The 21,806-nt window shown below is 39.0% G+C and overlaps 1 pseudogene across 1 annotated transcript; it reads right to left on the reverse strand.

The window, feature by feature from the left end:
- Nucleotides 1-1,004: 1,004 nt before the first annotated feature.
- Nucleotides 1,005-20,906, reverse strand: LOC308250732 (heterogeneous nuclear ribonucleoprotein A1-like; annotated as a pseudogene). Its single transcript has 2 exons — nt 20,171-20,906; nt 1,005-1,130 (listed from the first exon to the last, which is right to left on the reverse strand). The product of its transcript is annotated as a heterogeneous nuclear ribonucleoprotein A1-like (transcript).
- Nucleotides 20,907-21,806: the final 900 nt, after the last annotated feature.

A 21,806-nucleotide genomic window follows, 5' to 3' on the forward strand; every position in this document is an offset into this window, starting at 1 on the left:
AAAAGTAAATAGTTTTCATAGTATTAAAAAACCATTTAATACCCCAAATAAATCTCTCGATTTGCACAAACCAAAATTAGCCTACAATCTCTAGCGAGGTAGGCAATGTTGACTCCACAATGAAGGAATCTGAAGGATAAAATGGCAATTGCTTTATGCACAGTCCTTGAGTACTATAATGACTTGGACACAAAGGCCATCAGAATTGTCTCTTCAGCACAAGAAAAACTTGTAAAATACGGAATAATGTCGAATAATTTAAAAATCTAACTGAAATTGAAACATTTTAGGTGGTGGGAGCAACCAAAAACTTTTCCACCATGTCAGTGATGCTTCACATGTAAATTCTGTTGATTTCCATGAAGAAGACAAATAGTAATATTCCCATTTTATTAATGGAGTGCTCAAAAGCTCAAATGACCTACTTAAGATTATGCAATGAGTCAGAAATAGAAATAGCTACTATGTCTTCTCAGCAGTATTCCTTAAATGAAAAAACAAAATCATCATCTTGAGTCAATTAAAATTGGAATGCTATAAAAATGAAATTATCAAGAAGCATGATTTTGAAAAAGAAAAAATATATGTTATAGCATATGTATAAGTAATATTGACCTCGTATATATGTATATCTTTTGGCATTTTAACTTGAAGGGATATGGCCTTAATTTAGGTTGGAAAATTTTCTGAAAGCAGCAGCAACAGTTTTCCACCTGGGCAAGTAAATATGCCAGGGAGCCACCATTCATCTCAGTAATTCTTTTCCACAATAAATGGACATGAAAGAAGTGAATAAACATTGAAACAAATCTTGCCATATTCAGCCAACCTCTCCAGGGTCTTATGACTGGATTGAAATAAAGCACTGTCCAGATTCGTGCCATGCTTTAACCAACATAATATAATCAAATGGTAAAAACTCTAGAAATCTAATTATGAAGAGACCTGTAGAAATTAAAGGGGAAATATTTAATAGTAAAGACAGGAATTAACTACAGAGTAAATTACTTCTGAGAACCAGATGAATCTTTCAGATAGCCAGGTGAGTCCATCCTGCCCCAGAAGCACAGACGGAAGTAGACATTTTGTCCTTTGAGGCAGTAGCATTTGTAACTGCAGCACTGCACAATCTGAACGAGAACAAATGCAATTAGAAATAAGTAGATGTGTGAAAATAAAGGACGGAGATTTCGTGCTCAAACCTTGAACTCTGAGGGATTACTGGTATCAGGAAAAGAAATTCTTCCAAATATCTTACCAGCCCTGATGACATGCCTGATTGTGACAAACCAAATGACTTGGCTCACAACAATCCCAGCATTACCACATTTGTGCCATTCCACTACCTTCTTGCCATCTCTGATGGATCTAGAGTTTGACTAGAAAGACCTGGGGTCCCATGAGGACTGGGCTGAGTCACAACAAGGGCAGCAGTCCAAAAGAAGCTCCACGAACGCATTACTGAGGTCCCAGACCCACTTCTCAGCCCTGCCTCCCAGAAGCATGATTGCTTAGCTTTTTTGGATTGTGTGTGGCTCCATCCAGTAACTCCACTTTCTGTTTGAGTTACCCAGAGTAAAAAATGACCTTGCTTAATATTGTAACATGTCACAGAACAGTGTGAGATGTGAATGGGCGTGAGTGTCAGGAAAGGAATAAACAAATGAAGCTATACAAACACCACCAAAAAACATACATCAGTCTTATCCACTCCTAATTAAGATATAGTTAGTAATGGACCAATAGACATTTAGAAGATATACCTATATTTGGTCTTTGTTTGTATTTGCACTTAAATTAATGGTTTACATATCACACATGTTATTTTACAGTGTATGTCTAGTTCTTTTCAAATGGTTAACCAGATTAATCCTTCAGTGCTTAGAGAGGCGAGACCTAACAAAATAATGCCCAAACAAGACTTATTGGTATCTGGAGTTTTTAAAGTTATGCAGATAATGTATATGTACAGTAAACCAAGTAAGTTCTAATAAAGATCATAGGGAAAAAACACAATGAAATGAGTTGTTCCTTTATGATGCTTATCTTAAAGACAAGTGATTTGGGGAAGCCACAAGGGCAGTGATTTAGTTGATATATATCTGAAAGGCAGTTTTCTTGGACGTTTGTGCCCCTTCAATGTATATCATGCTAGCAAAATACATTTTATAGGACAACTAAGTTTTTAAAGTAAGTTACAAAGATATTAACCATCCTGGGAATTTGTGTGTTCCCATAACTTTTAAGGAAAGCTGACTGTTTTATTGTACTGCTCAGGATAAAAGTATAATCAGATACTTGAAATCCATTGAAAAAATAGTCTCAGCCCTGTGAAACTGAAACACATCCACATTCATCTTTAAGGAACTACTGGGCTTATTCTTTAATTGGATCCTCCTTGTATTTGTTTTCAAGTGATCTTTAGAATATAATTGCTGGTGAACTATAGAGGCTTGCCACTTCTCTATGGTTTATATTTTGTAACCTAATTACAGTAAAAGTAAATGTCTTGAGTCCAAATTTCATTTAACATATATGCATTCTGAATTTTTGACACTGTGAAGTGCAATATTATTCAATTGCTAGAACTTAATTATGTTTTATTATGATAAAGCTTTAGTAATGATTCTTCATATTCTTGATAAGACCAGAAAAGAATAGAAGACATCTGTCATTGTTTAATTCTACCAAAATGGAGATATAATATTGTTTATTGCTCAAATGTGACTTCTTTCAAAATGAGAAATTAAAAATTATTTTTACTTTGCAAATTGTTTAGTGAAATTAACTAATTTTAAAGTTTATTTAAAAACCCACATAACACTATAGGACAACATTACAAAGCCATACTTCTAAAAGTCCAAATAGTTAAATACTCTTTGAAATGTTGGATATAAGTATATATTCTATTTTATGAATGCATCAATGAAAATAACAGGCATAGCTATTGTTCAAAGATAAATGGAGAAAGTTAAAAATTAAGCCCCACCCATTTCTTCTGAGACTTTAATGTAAAAAGAGCAAAGCCTGGCCAGTGATGCTTTGTGGTTGAGCATTGACCTATGAAATGGGAAGTCACAGCTTGATTCCCAGTCAGGGCAAATGCCTGGGTTGTGGGGGGCGTGCAGGAGGCAGCCCATCAGTGATTCTTCTCATCATTAATGTTTCTATCTCTCTCTCCCTCTTCTTTCCTCTCTGAAATCAATAAAAATATATTTAATAGCAGAAACACAATTGAGGCACTAATGTACCATCCTACACTCAAAGATATTATGGTTATAATTTATGACATTTTAACCAATAAATTGGAAATTTAATAGTTTACATAATAATATTGAAATTTTTTTCTCAAAGAAGTTTCACATATGTCATCTCCTATTTAATAACAAATAAACCATGAATTCCTGCAAGTATTATTCTCAATTTAAAATGAGACATTTGAAGTTTAAATTGTTTGATGTTCTTACTTAAGACTGTTCACAGCTGGGATTCATACCCTAGTTTTTTGGTTCTAAATTCTGGGTCTCCCCCACCCCCCACACTTGTCATAATAGAACACCTAATGTTGCCTCTCCTTAAACCATTAAACACACACACACAACTATCCTTCTGAAATTTCCTTCATAATCAATTTATGAGCCATGAAAGAAAATTAACTCATGACAATATACCAAAGATCTCTAAGATTTTTCTGAGAAGTAACTATTCCCCCTTACCCCCCAAAGCCTTGAGATTATAGAAATGGGTAAATTATTGATGACAGAAAAATTCCACGGTCACAGAGAAAGGTAGCTCTTTTTTTTTTTTTCATCCAGTCATCTAGTAAGTAATTTAATGAGTATTTATTGTTTTGCCTACTTTGTACAAAACGCTGCATATAGTGATGACAATTAGTAGAGAACAGACAAACATTATTTCACTGAGCTTACAACGAGTGCAATGGCAAATAAGAACAAAAATAAGCAATTAAAATAAAATGTGATAAGTAATCTGATAGACATGATACTGTTTCTAGAATATTGGAAGGTCTTTCAAACTATGGAAAGAATAAGTGTGCTATAATTCCCACCATATATAGTGCAAAAAGAGAGTAGAGAGTCTAAGCATATAGATTTTGAAGTTACATTCCTTGGACTTCAAAATCTTTATTCTTAGCTCAGTGACTTTGGAGTTTGAAGTTGATTCATTTTATAAAAACTCAGTGTCTTCTCATAAAAACAGAAATACCTCAAAAGTGTAACCAGGGAGAGAATGCTTTGGGAGGAGATTAACGCATTCAGAAAATTCCACAAGATTCTCTCTGTGGGAAGTCAGGAAGAACCCAGAGCATAGAGTTGACTAGTCCTCCAGCCATCCTAGAGTGTCACTGCTTAGCCTACAACAGGTGGGAGTGGAAGTTTTGTTCTTTCTACAGGAAGATGATGCAGTTACAGAGGAATGAGAAAAAGGGAAAACAAGAAAGGCGGGGGGTGGGGGGGAGAGGAGGGACCCACAACATACTGGCTTCACATATGACTGTTTATTATTATCTTTCCTTTTGAAAACTGATTACATAATGGGTTTCTGCAAAGGTAATTATACGGAAATGTAACTTTCTGGTGATTTACCTTATCACTGAGATACAGTTTGGGAATAATTTGGCCAATGAGCCTAAACCAGTCCTACGGAATCAGAATTCCATGGGTGAAGTCCCAGGATTACGTATTTTAAAAGTTCTCAAAGTGACTCTAACAATCAGACATTATCAGTGAGATTGCTAGTTGCTTTCCCGCCCCCCACTTCTCCCCCCTGCCCCCCCGCCCCCCCCCCCCCATGTATTCCCTCCTTTGCCCTTTTAGGACAAAAAAAAACCTTGATTTCCACTGCCTCCTGGCTACCCAGAATAAGAACCACACTCTCCAGCCTCTTGTTCTGTTGAGTGTCACCATGGACTACTTTTTATGCAATAGACTTGATAGAAACTGACCCCTCTGGATTTGTCCTTTCAGAAGAGGCCATGTCACTTCTTTATCCTCCCCTTCCCCGATGCTTGACTGATGGTATAAAGCCTGGAGTTCTGTCATTTACCATGAGGACAGGAACCACAACCAGGGAAATCAGAGAGAAATAAAGGGCAGAGGTTGGTCTCTGGATAATCTCATGGAAACAAGTATCCCTACCAGCCCTGGACTGTCTGCCTCCTGACTATTACTGCGAGAGACAAATAAGCTTCTACCATGTTTAACTGACAATTATTTGGCTAGTCACTAATTAATAAAGACAACTCTCAGAGTTATTTTTTAAATCAATAATATAAAGTACAAATTGAATTCTTGTTTTTGCTTTAATAGTTTATATGCAAATTTTAACATGCATCAATCTTGCTCTTTTAAATTTAATTTATATATTTTATTTTTTCCTCACTGGAGGATATAATTTTCATTGATTTTAGAGAGAGAGAGAGAGAGAAAAGGAGAGAGAGAGACATCGATGTGAGAGAGAAACATTTATCAATGGCCTCCTGTATGCACCCTGACTGGGAATCAAACGTACAACCTATGTATGTGCCCTGACCAGGATTCGAACCCACAACCTTTCAGTGCACGGGACAATGCCCAACCAACTGAGCCACACTGGCCAGGGCTCAATCTTGCTTTGTAAGGGCATTCTTCGAATGTGAAAGTATTTCCACATTATCTACGTATAGAAGATGCTTCTCTTTTGGTCTGCCAGAGCAGCTAGTAGGTATTTTTCTCTGAAATCTATACCAAACCTTAGAAAAAGGAATGCTTGGAATCATCATTGACAGTCTCTTAAATAAAAGAATATCCTCTATCAGAAGGTTCTTACTGTCCTTTTGAATCCTTGTAGCATATTTTTCTGAAGGTTGTGAAAGTATATTAAAAGGTTCAGATTAAGGCCAAAATGAGGTGATTTGATTTCAGATTATTTTTATTGAACCAAATTGTGTCAAAATAAAAAAAGGCAACAACTGTCAAGAGGAATTTTAAATCATATTTGAGTAGTTTACTATTCAATGAAGAGTAGTTTAAAACTAAAAATCTCTCTCAGTGTACTAGACTAAGTAAGCATCATTCCTACAATTCATAAAGAAGAAAGCCAACACTTATGGAACATGTATAAAAGGGAATTTGGAAAATCCTGCCTCACCAGCCTAGGAGACTTTTTGATTATTTTCCACAGAATATCAGGAAAATGAATGGATTGAAAAGAACACGGTGCCTCAAAACATGGTCATTCCATTTCCAAGAGGTAATTTATATTAGTTATATGTGAAGGGGGAAAATTGGGGTTATTTTTCAAAGTTCTTTAAGTGCTGAGAAATTTGATACACTTGCTACTTTCTAGTACTTCTGTGGAAAAAGAGATATCTAATATTAGAAATTAAAATGTTGTTGGATGTCACTACTGTCAATTATTTTAGGTATAAATGAGAGAGGCCAGATAGCAGTGACAAATGAGGGGTTTTATGTAGATGACCTCAAGCTGTTCCTTTCTAGCTCTAACTTTCATGATTCTATGACTCATGTGTGTATAATGAATGTATAAATTTTGCATGTTTCTTTTAAACCCCAAACAAAGTAGCCTTGTGACACCACACCAGACATTACCAAGTGAAATCTTGCATGTGGGAAGCCCAGGGAGTTGTTGAGCGTACAGGCCTGTCTCCACAAAAGTAGGTGACCATTTTTAACTTTTTGAGGAAATGCCGTACTGTTTTCCACAGTGGCTGCACCAGTCTGCATTCCTACCAGCAGTGCACAAGGATTCCTTTTTCTCCACATCCTCCCCAGCACCTGTTGTTTGTTGATGTGTTGATGATAGCCATTCTGCCAGGTGTAAGATGGTAGGTACCTCATTGTTGTTTTGGAACTCCCATTTGACCCAGTGATCCCACTTCTAGGACTATATCCCAAGAAATCAGAAACACCAATCAGAAAGGATATATGCACCTCTATGTTCATAGCAGCACAATTTATAATAGCTAAGATTTGGAAACAGCCTAAGTGCCCATCAGCAGATTAGTGGATTAAAAAATGGTGGTACATCTACACAATGGAATACTATGCTGCTATAAAAAAGAAGGAACATTTACCATTTGCAACAGCATGGATGGACTTGGAAAGCATTATTGCTTAGTGAAATAAGCCAGTCAGTGAAAGAAAAATATCATATGATCTCACTTATATGTGGGATATAATGAACAACATAAAATGATGAACAAAAATAGATCCAGAGACATAGAAACACTAAACAGACCCTCCTACCTCAGAGGAAAGGCAGGGGAGAGTGCGGAAGTGGGGGGTGGGAGTGACTGGGGAGGGGTCAATCGGGGATAAAGGAGACATATGTAATACTTTAAACAATTAAAAAAGGTAGGTGAACACGTGGGCAGAATTCTGTGCAGTTCCTTCATAGGACAAAAATTGGGCCTCTCCAGCTTGAAGGAGGCCAGGTACACAGCACACACATAGTGCCTAGGAAGACTTTTGCATTCACAATGAAAACCAACTTAATTTTCAAGCTTCATGGCAGTGCCCACTTATATTATCTTTAGTCTGATGCCATCTAATCTAGGAACCTGAAAAATTTTATGAATTGCTTTTTAAAATAAATTTACAAGGACATTATTTCATCCCAAATATCAAAGATGTGTATGTGATATAGTTCACGTACCTAAGAAAAGCATAGTCAATAACCCTCGCAAGGGACTTTCCTTTTTCTTTTATACTAAAACTAGAGGCCTGGTGCATGAAAATTCATGCACTGGAGGGGGGGGTCCCTCAGCCCGACCTGCCCCCTCTCACAGTCTGGGAGCCTTCAGGGGCAGGAGGCCATACAGCAATCAGGGGAAGGTGACACCTTTGCTGCTGCCATTACTGGCAGTGCAAGCCTCGGCCAGCCCTGGTTACCTGAGCCTTGGGCAGCCCTGGGCGGCTGGGCAGCTGCCATCTGAGGATTGCCTGTGCCTCAGGCATTGGCTGGGCAGCCACCATCTGAGGCTTGCCTGTGCCTCCGGTTGGCCCTGGGCGGCTGGGGGGCTGAGGGGACTGGGGGACTCTGCAGGCAGGTGTGCAGAGCGGCCGCGTGCCTGCCACCCTGGTGGGGCTGAGGCAACTGGGTGCCATCATCTTGTGGCTGTGGGTGCTGCCATCTTTGAGGGCGTGGCAGTCAATTAGCATATTCTATCCTTATTGGCTGTAGGTGCCGTAATCTTTGTGAGGGTGTGACAGTCAATTAGCATATTCCCTCTTTATTAGATAGAATTCTAACTTTATGGATGCCCCAAAGCCTCATTTAATAGTTTTGGTTTAATTTCTTTTTGGCAGTTCAAGGCATTTTGGAAGTTAGAAACGAAAGAATCTATGTTTAGAGTGGCTATTAAATACTTAAATAGCTAACAAATTGGAAGGGGGAGCGGGGAGGGAGGTGAAATGAAAAAGAGAGCCTAGTTCCAGGGAATCTGCTACGTAAGTTCTCCACATCCAGAATAAGGACAAAATAGCAAATGTGTTTGAAATTGCCTCTCAAGTTTCAGAAAATGTGCAAATTTAGCATAACTCTAGTACTTACTCAGAACAAGTCAAATAATGGTTTTCTGATTCATTTGTAATTTGAAAAATCATTACAAATCATTTACCACTAATCCCACTATAGAGAACATTTATTCTTTCCCTGAAACACTGTCAATAACTCAGGCATTGGTGGCATACATTGTGCAAAACCCCCACTAAAAGACAAAACAAAACAGTTTTGCAACAGAACACATGTAAAGCTGAACCCAGGGCTACTGGAACAACTGGGGTTCACAGGAAAGACCCCATACTCGACTCCAACAACTCATTATAGAGCAGTTGCCCAGCTGATTATTTGACCCACTTCTCTAAAACCTGTTCATTATTTCTCAGATTCACTTTCCATCCCTATTTTCTCACAGTGTCCAGCTTCAGCATTTCCAGGCTTGAAGTAGATTATTAACTACTAGTGACCCGGTGCACAAAATTTGTGCACATTAAAAGGGGATTAATTAGAGGAAATAATTTAATATTGCTATTTGCCCTTTCTCTATAATAGAAGTGTCAGAGATGAAAGAAAATTAGTAAAATGTATCTGAAAACCTTCCTCCTGTCAGAGTCTGGGGTTCACCATGGGACCCAGAGCCAAGTCCCTGCCCACCCACATGCACCTCAAAATTGCGTGAGACCCAGCCAAAACCGGTTTGGCTCAGTGGATAGAGCGTCAGCCTGCGGACTGAGGGGTCCCGGGTTCGATTCCGGTCAAGGGCACGTAACTTGGTTGCGGGCACAATCCCCAGTAGGAGGTGTGCAGGAGGCAGCTGATCGATGTTTCTCTCTCATCGATGTTTCTGACTATCTATCACTCTTCCTTCCTCTCTGTAAAAAATCAATAAAACATATTAAAAAAAAAAATCACGTGAGACCCAGACCCAGCCGCCCCCCCACATTGGGCTAGATCCAGACCTGGCCAGTCCCACCCTTGTCAAGCCCTGCCAGGCAGGGGGCATAGCCTTAGGTCCCCTGGCCTGGCGCCAGGATGGGGGGTGTGGCCTGAAGTCCGCCAGCCCAGACTGGGGCCAGGGGCATGCCTTTAGGTCCTCCGTCAAGCCCTGCCAGGTGGGGGACATGGCCTGAGATCCCCTATCAAGCCCCGCTGGGTGGGGGGCGCGGCCTGAAGTCCACTGTCAAGCCCCACCTGGTGGGGGGTGTGGCCTGCAGTCCCCTGGCCTGGCACTGGGGCGGGGGGAGCAGCCTGAGGTCCCCTAGCCCAGCACCAGGATGGGAAGGGAACCTTGAGGTCCCCTGTCAAGCCCTGCCGGGTAGGGGAGGGCGTAGCCTCAGGTCCCTGCTGATTGCTTGTTAAGGCTCCTTATGGGAACTTGGCCTCAGCTGTGGGTGCAGCCATCTTTGTGATGGAGTGATGGTCAATTAGCATATTCCCTCTTTCTTAGATAGGATTCATTGTGACCTCTTGTTAAAAGAGTCAAGTTAGTTCAGGTGGTTTTGACAAACTTAATTCCTATGAACAACTAGAAGCAAACTGAATTACTTTACTGTGCTGGATCTATAATGCCTAGACAAGATAGCTAAGCCAGAACTTGATGTTTTGTTAGTGAAATGTTACTTCAGGCACAATTAGACACAGAGTTTGGAGCACTGACACAAGATTCAAGAAAAAGGGATTCTAGGCTGATCCAACCACTCCTTCATTATTCATTGAGAAAAGCATTTAATCTTTTTGAGTTTAAGCATCTTTCATTGTCCATAGAGGAACACTCTGAATTTTTCTTGTCAGAAAACTTGGTTTAAAGATACATTCATGGTGCACAGAAAACACACACACACACACACACACACACACACACACACATACACATACACACACACTCAAAAAAAGAAAGAATGCAGGAAATCTGAAGTCACATGGTTCAAAGCCCCAGGGAACCTTCAATAAACCAATGCATTCCATGACCAGATTTCATGGTCTAAAGAGGGGAAAATGCACAGGATCTAAAACCTCTTGAAATCAACGTTTCCATTTCAAGGTCACTTGTATAATGGAGAAACATCTCTCTGAAATAGTGAAAGAGAAAAGTTGGGATTTAGCATGTAGGGTGTGTGGAATAGCAGTAGCTAGAGACACTGCCTTCCAAAAATTAAAAAGAGGAGCATAAAACATGCATGAAAGTTTCAGCCTCATAAAACTGCAACGACGCAGCTGGTCTGTGATGCAGATGTAGCTACTAGGTTCTTCATTACAATTGAATGATGACTCCTCTGTATTTTTTAGTTCCCTTTAGAAAAAACTGTCTTTAACTTTGGACTCCGAAGAGCTGCTACTATTCCTTAATTTTTTAACCCATGACCAATAGCGACAACTGCACTTATCTATAGTGCTAGGCAGCCAGTCACTGACAGAGGTGTATAAAGGTTCAGACACACAGAAAAACAGATCTAAACCAAAGAAGCCTTCAAATAAAAACCAGGAGAGGGACACTCTCACAAGCATTCTTTCTACCATGAATGGATTTCACGTTTATTGATGACTACAGTCAGTATGGCTCTCATTTGTGGAGAGCTCTAGATCTGCTGTCCTGGCTTATCTATTGATAGTGTCCCCTATTACTCTCAAAAGAGCCTCTGTATAATGTCTTAACTATAATGTTACCTTAGAAATTATCTTAATTACATATAATTGCCTTAATATATATGTATATATATAATATAATATCCAGAGAGGAATATGAATGTATTAACCCAATGTTCCCATGTACAAACCTTCTCTAAAAACAAATTCAAAACCAGGTAGAACCTGTCCTACAAAGCCCTGGTAAGTCAATGGCATTTTAACTTATTTCAGTGAGAACTTCAGCAAGAACTGACCCTGTTAAAGCCTGCCAAGAGCTTCTGGTTCAATATTACAATTTATTTGTCTTATGAATTTTGTTAGTTTAGTTCCTCCTGGATTATGGTAGCTGTAGAGCACAGGAAGTAGGTCATGCTGTTCAGAAGCTTTCATAAAGTGCCATTTATAACGTTTATTTATTGCCCAGGAATGCTTCTCAAGCCAGTCTCATAAAGGCCAACAATTACATTGACTTGTTAGTGTGTTAGTGACTCAGAGGAAACAAACATGATTTATTTTTATTTTTTTTTGTTTTCTCTTTTGAAGTTGGATTCGACATGTCAGAATTTATTGTTTTGAATATTATCATTATAATTCTTGTTACTGTTTGTTATTTTCTTAAGATTTGAAGGAAAATAAATATTAGAGAGTATAAAAAAAAAAGAACAGAAGCCTCCTTATGGCAGAATAATAAAAATGGCTAATATTGTTGAGATCTTATTAAATGCCAGGAACTTTTCTAAGCCATTTATGCATTAAAATTTACCCTCAGAAGAATCTTAGGAGGTAAAAGCAATATAAATTTCCCCACTTTACAGATGGGTAGGCTGAAGCATGAGGAGTTCAAATTACTTGTCCAAGTTCTGTCATATAGCTACTGAGTGGCACAATCAGGATTTTATTCCAAATTTGAATCCAAAGCCTGCATCTTAGCACCTTCATACACTGCCTATCTAGACTGTGACCACATACCCAATTCAGCAAACACATGGGCACTAGGCTCTCCCAGACATGGTGAAATAGATTAGAGAGTCAGAGAATGCTGCATTGAACTTCAAGTTGGCCTAGAAGGCTAGATGAGGTTTGACTAGGTGGAAGAGAGCACAAAACAGGAAAAAGAATGAAGGCAGGGATTAGCTTGATCATAGGTGGAGGCAAGAATAGGATAAAGCATATGTGTTCTGGAGTACAGACGCTCCGGGGAATAGACTCCAGCAAGCACTGCCAGTCTCATCTGGCTCACAGCTGCTTTTGGTAATCAGACAGGATTATCTCCTGCCAGAGCAAATGAGTAGTTGAGCTCAATGGCTCAAACTCTGAATCTGGGATCTACCACTAAATGGCACCTCAATCCGAGAGAACCCTCAAACTTACTTAGTGTCCACCATCCTCCCTCCATATAATCCACATCATACCTCCTAGAAAAGTTCTGGAAGAAATTGATTTGTATTAAAAAAAACCAGAACAGATTTCTTAGTATATTCCAATTACTTCTCATCCCCTGTACTAAGCATCTCTGTTCCCTTGGCAGTTCCAATACCTGGTCGAACCCAAGACCCAAAAGTCATTCCCAAGAAGCTTTAGGTATTGTGAAACAGGTTGGTCCTGGTTTTTCAACCACACACCATAAGTTAAAACTTTATTTTATTCCCTGTCACAAAGTGAAATGAAGCAATGCATACAGTATTTCTAAATTTTTAAATGGTAGGTCATAAAAACTATTGGAAATAGTTTACAAAAAAGGGTTAGATTCACACCCTATTTACTAAGTAATAAATTCTCCCACCTACCACTACTTCCCACATTACTAAATTCATATGAATACAGCATCTTCCCAGAGGACACAGAGGCTTATTCATAATAAAATAAAACATAGGAAAGAACATTGAAAAAGTCCTGAGTACTATTTGTGGTTCTGCCACAAACTGCTTGTATTAATTACCGTGAGCACGTCTTTCTAACGTCTCTGGGCCCCACGTTTCTTGTCTATAACATGTGAGGAAGAGATAAAAACATCTAGGGTCACTTTCAGCTCTGAAATGCCTAGATTCCTGGATCTAGATTAATTCCCTGAAAACATGCATGAGTCAACTTGCAACACAAAATAGTTTCAAGGACCATAGGAAGTCATTAGGTAAGTTGTTACTAGGCTGATAATATGCTATTAATTTAAGGCTTGTTTTTCACTAAATCTCCATTTTAATTTTTCATTAATTTTAGGCCCTACCTGTCATAAAATAGTGAAAAAGCCATATTCTTGGTAGCTAATCTCCAAACATGGCCCCTAATGAACCACACCTCCCATTGTTCACATCTGTATAGAGTCCCTTCCCCTCTCTTCCTATTTAACCAATAGAATGCAGCTGAAGTGATGCTGAGGGACTTCCAAGGCCAGGACAAAGAAGCCTTGCAACCTACTTCTTGGAACAATTGCTGGGGGGATGGGGAGGAAGCCAGCCATCAAGTATAAAAGTTTGACTACCCTGAGACCACCATACTGTAAGGAAGCTCAAGCTAGCCATGTAGAGAGGCTGTTAGACCATATAAACCAAGTCAGTAAAATTGCAGAATATAAAATCAGCAAAGAAAGTCAGGTATGTTTCTATACACTAATAGTGATCTATGTAAAAGAGAAAGAAAACAATCCCATTTACAATAGCATAAAAACAATAAAATACTTAGGAATAAATTTAACCAAGGAGGTGAATGAGCTATACACTGAAACCTGTACAACATTGATGAGAGAAACTGAAGAAGATACAAATAAATTGAAAGATGTACAGATTAGCTATATGAAATTTATAATAATATGTGTATACATCCTTTATATCTTTAAACTTTATAATGAATGTATACAGATATATGTATGCATACATACATTTATTTTGCAAAGTATTAATTATAGCTTATTTAATTGGTAACTATTTTCATAGATATCTGAAAATATTTAGAATGTTATGCTTATCTCTTTTTTTGAGATAAGAAATCAGATCTGGCAAATAACTATAAATCAAATTCTATGCTGGCAAAATAACTGTAGAATTCCACTGTACTTTAACCTTATTTTAGGTTTTTCTATTGTCTGTGAAATTAATGTGACCTGCAACAAAAATAAGCAAATTAAACTAAAGTTATTAGAGAGTAATTTAAACTCAAAAGGAAAAAGGAAAGTATTGTATTTGGGAAAGTGCATAAAGAAATAAAGGTTAGTTGTTGCATTGTGTTTCTATTTAACCAAGGAAGAGCTGAGGAAAAAGAGAGCCAAAGATTCTGCCAGCATGTCAAAGGAAGAAATTGCTGGGTGGATCAGAAAACTGGAGCACAGAAATGAAATTGAACTGAAAGTTATGAAAGGACTGTAAAGGTTCTCAAGTTATGAAGAAGAGACTAGAAAGAGAGGCATCCCATAAATTCCCTTAAGAGCATTTGGCCCCTGAAGCAATAATGTGCTGAGGTTTAGGGCTGAGCAAACCATGAAGGTAGTGTCAGAATGCAGTCAGTGCCCATAAATCGGTGATGATGCATGCTCTGATGACGTGCTACTTAAGAGCCCATGCCTCAACTAGAACCTTACATATACTATTCCCACGGAGAGCCAACTTGCAACACTGTCACCCTACATCTGCATTTCAAAATATCCAGCTAAAACAAGTTCTCACTAGAGCTTAAATTAAATAGCCCAAGCATGATAAAAAAAAAAAAAAAGAAGCAGGCCTTCAATTTTTCCTTGCACAAGAGGGATTTAATTTTCCTTTTAAATGAGAGAGTTATGATCAGTGTAATGGGCTCTTGTGGTGCTCCACCCAGATCCCCTGGGATCCCTTCTGCCATTTCTGCACAGCCTTTCTCAGGTCTGGTCTGCTTTTGCCTCAAACAGCCTATACTGTACGCAGAAATATCTTCCTCTGGGGGCTCTTGAGTTCTGGCACAGCTGGGCAGCAGGAGCAGAGAGCAAGTGTGCCTGCAAGTTCACATCTGCACGCCCCTCTCCCTTCCCCAGCCAGTGACTGGCAGGGAAATATAAAAGCCCAGCCCTTCTCCTCAGGACAAAGTGACTCTGAGGTGTGGCCTACACTTAACAATTCCCCTGCAGGACTTAAAACCCTCCCCAGTACTTGATCTGAGGCTAGCCCTTGGCTTGGTTTCTGCCTCTCCCAAACCCTTACCAATTTCTCCTGAAAACACTTTCCAGTGAGTCACTTGCACAGACAATCCTTGTCCCAGACAATCAGTGAAAGATGAATCTACAGTTTTATTCATTTGGCCTTTAGGGTTCTGTCCAAACAATAGATGTAAAACAAGCTAAAACAAACAAATCCGAGCTGTTATAATGAGCCCCTGATTCCTCTTCAAAGTCATAAACAGTGAGTTAGAGGCATATCAACTCCATTAAGCCATCAGCCACAGTGATATCATAGATGTTATCACCAGTGATCAGAGTTTAAGGTGGAAAGCACTATGGTGTTCCAGGTAGAGAACAGACTTCAGAGCCAAATAGACTTAGATGTAATGATGGCATAACAAATTTCAAGTCCTATACTCATTGAGCCCTTAGATTCTGAATCTATAAAATGGCAATACTGATTTTAAAGAGTGTAAAAATTGTTTAAATTGATGAGAGAGAGAGAGAGAGAGAGAGAGAGAGAGAGAGAGAGAGAGAGAGATTTGTATCATAAATTTGTTCTGCCCATTTATGGATTCTTGTATATGCCCTGATCAGAGATCAAATCCATAACCTTTGTGTATTGGGATGATGCTCCAATCAACTGAGCTACACAGCTAGCCTGACTTTAAAAAGTAAATGAGTACATGTTTAAAGCACCTGATATATAAATATAAATTACTGTATTTTGCTTTCTAAAGGGAATGATTTTGCCAAAAGAAAAAGAGCTGATTGAAGCATCTGTTTCTCTACAGTGAAAGGCCTTGGGACAGAGCCCTAATTAATTTCTGTCTTTAGCCACCAGTTTACACTTGGGAGAGAGGGACATGGCAATTATTACTGTTTACTAGTAACCTTAAGGTTCTCTTGAATTATTGAGGCTAATTTCACCATTCATTAACACATGTTTGAGTAGTTATATCCCAGGCACTGAGATATTCAGAAATAGAATAAACTGATTCAATGCCAATACACAAGTAAAGTAATTAGAGCCCTGGCCAGTGTGGCTAAATGGATAGAGTGGCAACCACACACTTGATGGTCACAGGTTCAATGCCTGATCAAGGGAGTGTGCCTGTGTTGCGGGTTCCATCCACAGCCCTGGTCAGGGGTGGAGGCATGCGGGAGGCAACCCATAGATATGTCTCTCTCTACATCAATGTTTCTCTCTCCACCTCTCTCTCTCCCTTCCACTCTCTCTAAAAATCAATGGAAAAAATATCCTCTGGTGAGGATTAACAGATTTAAAAAAAATAGAGATGGTGATAAATGCCATGAGAGAAATTAACAGGATGATGGCACAAAGTAACTCCATCAGGGGAGAGGAGCAACATTAGGACAGCAAAGAAACACCTCTCTGAGGGACGGGTATTTGAGCTGAGTCCTGGGGAAAGACAGGAGCCACTCTTGTGAAAGGCCAGGAAAGAACATTTCAGGCATAAGGAACAGCAAGTCTTAGGGTGAGAGAGACTTTGTGCCCAGTGGAACATAAAGTGATCAGAATTCAGGAGGAAATGAAGCCAGAGAAGTGGTCAGGAGTAAGAGCATGCAGTTCCTCGTGGGTGTCTGAATGATCTGACACAAGGGAGTACAAGCATGAAGAGTTTTTTGTTTTAATCTCCAATTTTAAATATATTTTATCAAATGCCCCTTTCCTTCCCCTTAATGATATTTCAGGCAGAACTTATAGCTTTACAGCCAACTTCAGGCATAAAACAAGCCAGTCAGTAAAATTAAAAACAATCTAAAACTTAACTCACAAATGCAGTTTAACACTCCGTGCCTCCCTGGCTGAGAATGATTGGCACTTGTGAGCTTTTCACTTCTCCACCTCCTTCCCCTTCTTCTATGGGTCTCTCCTTCTCTCCTAGGGTTGTGGACTCTTGGAGAAGATAGGAGGAAAGGGGCAAATGTCTCTGACTTCATTGACGCTGCTGCTATCATTGACTATCAAAGTTCTTGGTTCAGGCCTATTCAAGGACTCACTCTCTCATATGGGTAGTATATGTGGGTTCTTCAAAAAGCTCTGAAGAGGACAGCCAGTTCCTTGATGTAGACAAGCTATTCACTGTGACCTCATCCAATCCACCTTTACTTGAAGATACATTCTGCAACCTCTGGCTGAAGCCTGGTTCCCTTTCCTGTGCCTATCTGGTCCATGGAAGGATCATTATCCTTTATCTACTACACAGTGGAGATGTGGTTTCCCTAAAGCCCAACCTTCTCCCCCCTATTCTTGCTCTTTCCACATCTGTTTTCAAATAGGCACATGGGGAGATTAATAAGCCCACTACATTAATAAACTTCCAGCCTATACTTCAGATGAAACTCACACCTTTTTCAGATACTCCCAATCTTTGTGAGTGGATCTCTTGAAGTGCCCATCCTCCAATAAACCCCTCTCTTCCCTCAAGATATGGAAAAGGAAAATCTACAGCACTCTCCCACAGGCTGATAACTCAGTCATTATCTTTTAGCCTAGATTTAGGTAGACAGATGAGGGACATGCACAGACGTCTGAGAGCTGTGATAATGAATTGATGCCACCTTTTTATATCAAGTCCTAGGGGGATAAATCTGATGCCTTTCTTTACAATGCAGAACTGCTTAGCAGCCCTTTCACTTTGAACACAATCTTTTGTACTGAATACAAAACAAAACTTTTGGCTTTGGATACAATATATATGATGTTCCTATCATTAATAAATGCTTGGTGACTATATAGTAAAGCATAAATGTGTTCATTTATTCATCACAACATATTTATTTATTCATTAGTGTGATTTTTCTTCACTGGAATATGACCACATTCTTAGATTTTCTCCTAATTAATCTTTTAATTACTTGGGCCAACCACTACTGAACAGTTGTGATCTCTAATATGCTCTCTAGCAAGAGATAATCACACTTTTGCTAAGCCCCCCACCTAATCATCTGAAAAATCATCACACTGAAATGTGCATTTTCATATCTCTCTCTCCCAGTTCTCTTTCAGGCGATCTCTTCTAATAAATGCAGACACCTGGGAAGAGGCATGATGGGTTCCTTTCCTTTTCTAATTGAACTTCTAGTTTTTGTGTATAATGAAGGAGAAAATTAGGTAAGCTGGACACCTTCATTTCATACTGCGAAAGGAAAGAAATGAGTAGAGCTGAAAAGCCCTTATTAATTAAGCACAACTAAAGCATACAAGGTTATAATAAGAAAAATTAAATGAAAAATAAAGAATTTTTTATCCTAAAAGTAAAGACAGACATCAGGAATTCATAGAACCATATTAAACCTTTATCTCTGACAGTTAGTGATGACAGATGGTGAAATAAAATCATAAACCCATAAATTGGCACATTGCTCTATAGCTAATGTGCTATATATCATGTACTCAGTACATGAAGCAAACCAGCTCTGAGAAATTTGAGGCTTTCAATGAGTTCTAAAGAGAGCTCAGAAATGGTCTGCATGGCATTATCAGCCTCAGGATATTGGTGCCCAAGTACCCATCCCAGATGCCTGTTTAAGCACAGATCTAAGTAGTAACGCACAGTAGCCTAAGTCAGACAACTATGAGGGCATTCCCTTTCCTCCAGCATGCAAGTCCAGTGTGTTATACGTCTCTTATTCTCAGGGGCTCAACCCTTTGTTTCATTAAAAGTGTGTGATGATTAGCCCTAGCTCAAGCATGTCAAACTCGTGGCCCGCAGGCCGCATGCGGCCCACAACGAACATTTTTGCAGCCCAGCCAATGTAAATGGTATGTAAGAAATGGTTTAATAAAAATTTCATGACTTAATTTTTACAATACTAGTATCCTGTTATACATAATTATTAATAACAAACTACAACGTTCGCTAATGACTGATTACTATATTCGTGTTGCATTCATTTCCCTTACGCGTCTTACGCGCCTTATGCGCAGGCGCACCCTTTCTCTCCACTAATACTAGCAGCGAATATTTTAGCAGCCGATTGCCACGTCATTAGTCTTCTACTGACTTATTTGGTGTGCACAACAGGAAATATTTCGCTTTCGAAGAACAAGAAAAATAGGTTTATTTGCATTACGCTTATTAATTTGTGTAGTTATTCAGTGTTTGGAAAGTTAATGTTCAAGAAAAATATTAACTTTTATCAAAATGTTCTATTATTTTACGTTAATGATTACTCATTTATTTCAGCCCTTCGTATTCAGCTGGTCTCTATCGAAATAAACCAAGGTTTCTATGAAAATTGAAGCTTTTGTTTTTATGCAGCCCACATAAACTTAAACCTTGTTTCTTTGGCCCGTGTTAACCTTTTAGTTTGACATACTTGCTCTAGCTGCTTTGGCTCAGTGGATAGAGTATCGGCCTGCAGACTGAAGGGTCCTGGGTTGGATCCTGGTCAAGGGCATGTACCTCAATTGCAGGCTTGGGTGTGTGGGGGAGGCAACCAATCTATGTGTCTCTCTCACATCAATGTGTCTCTCTTTCTGTCTCTCCCCATCCCTTCCACTCTCTCCAAAAATCAATGGAAAAATATCCTTGGGTGAGGATTGACAACAACAACAACAGCAAAAGTGTGTAATGATTAAAGTCCTTTGAAAACACTGGGCTGTAATCACATAACCTAAAAATCACACTGTGTCATGTAAGTGAATAAGTTCCTCTTCTTACCAGGAAAGAAAAGAAATAGAGAAAAACTTTTGAAATATAAGGTATATTACTATTCCTAGAATATTTTCTATGGAAAATAAGACCTCTAAAACAAAAAAGGAAAGCTATATAAACCTATATTTTATTGATTTGCTTTAATGTTTCTTATTCCTAAATAAAAAAATATGTATAAAGAAAAATAGAGACAGAATAAGAATAGAAGGCAAAGGACAAGTCTCTTCAATAAGCCATCCCCATTGCCACCATCCCCACGACCACCATGGCTGCCACTAAAGCCACTTCAACCGCTGAAGTTTTCTCCATGATCAAAATTGTCATTCCTACCCAAACCACCTCTACAATCACCTCTGAAGTTTCCAGAACCACTTTGACCTTTTTGGCTGGATGAAGTACTGGCCATCTCTTGCTTAGATAGGGCTTCCCTTCATAGTTGTGGCAATTCACACTGTGATATTTCTGAATGACAGTCTTGTCTACAGAGGCATGGTCATCAGTGGTTACAAAAGCAAAACCTCTCTTTTTTTGCCTCAGCCTCAGTCAGTCGTGATTTCAGCCACTTCGCTTTTCCCATACTGTTCAAAATAATCTTTTGGGTGATGTTCTTCAGTGTCTTCTTTAATACCACTGACAAAAGTCTTTTTCACAGTTAAGTGGGCACCATGTCTTTGAGAATCTTCTTTTAAGACAGCCCTCTCTGGTTTCACAGATCTTCCATCCACTTCGTGTGGCCTTGCATTCATGGCTGCATCCACCTCCTCCACAGTGGCACATGTGACAAACCCAGAGCCTCTGGAGTGCTTGGTGTTTGGATAACCCATCACCACATAGTGAGTGTTCTCCCTTGCTCAAAATGGCTCCTCAGACTCTCATCTGTTGTTTCAAAGCTCAAACCTCCAGTAAAGAGCTTCCCCAGCTGTTCCAGCTCTTTGGAAGATTGACTTAGACATGATGACTTTGGGAGGAGAGACTTCAATGTTGCTTACTCGGCGGTATCCACCGGCCTGATGAATGTTAACTAGATTTATTTTGGTGATCATTTTTCAATACATACAAATATCAAATTATTATGTTTTCCACCTGAAACTAACATTATATGTCAATTATACCTCAAAAAAATACTAGTTGGAAAAAAAGGACAAAGATACAACTACAAATGTTAGCCAAATTGTTTTGAAGCTACTTGAGTTAAATTTGGGAAATGTAAAAGGTCTTGTCTATATCAGAGAATAAACTATACACATACACTATTATGGATACTTGGTCAGAAAAAGTGATAAAAAAAATCCACCATCAGAGTATTGGGAATCTATCGTACCTAGGCTATAGTAGAATCAGACAAGGGAACTCACTTTACAGAAAACAATACAAGATTAGGCTAAAGAACAGGGCATAATGTGGGACCTCTATAATCCAATTGCTTCTGAGTCAATTAAAAGGTATACTGGCTTGCTCAAGCAAAAGCTTAGGTTGCTTACTAACAATCTAGATATGAAAGCTTGGACTAAAGCAATCTGTGAAGTGGTAAGATCTGTAAATCATGTATATAGACAGAATGAAAAAAACTATTGAATCAATATTGTAGGCACCTACAGAGATAAAATCAGCACTAAAGAACTTCAGAAATCTAAATTAAAAGGAAAGTAAAAACCACAATCTCTCTCTCTCTCTCTCTCTCTCTCTCTCTCTCTCTCTCTCTCACACACACACACACACACACAAACACACACACTGGGGAAATTATAGCCCCTTCCACTAATAAACCTATTGGGTGACTGAAGGAAAAGGCATAGTGTACCAAATTAAAGAAAATAAGGGAAATTATTTATTTGCCATTGTCTCTTCTTCTT

This window comes from Plecotus auritus (genome assembly GCF_963455305.1).
Source record: "Plecotus auritus genome assembly, chromosome: 6".
Classification (NCBI taxonomy): domain Eukaryota; kingdom Metazoa; phylum Chordata; class Mammalia; order Chiroptera; family Vespertilionidae; genus Plecotus; species Plecotus auritus.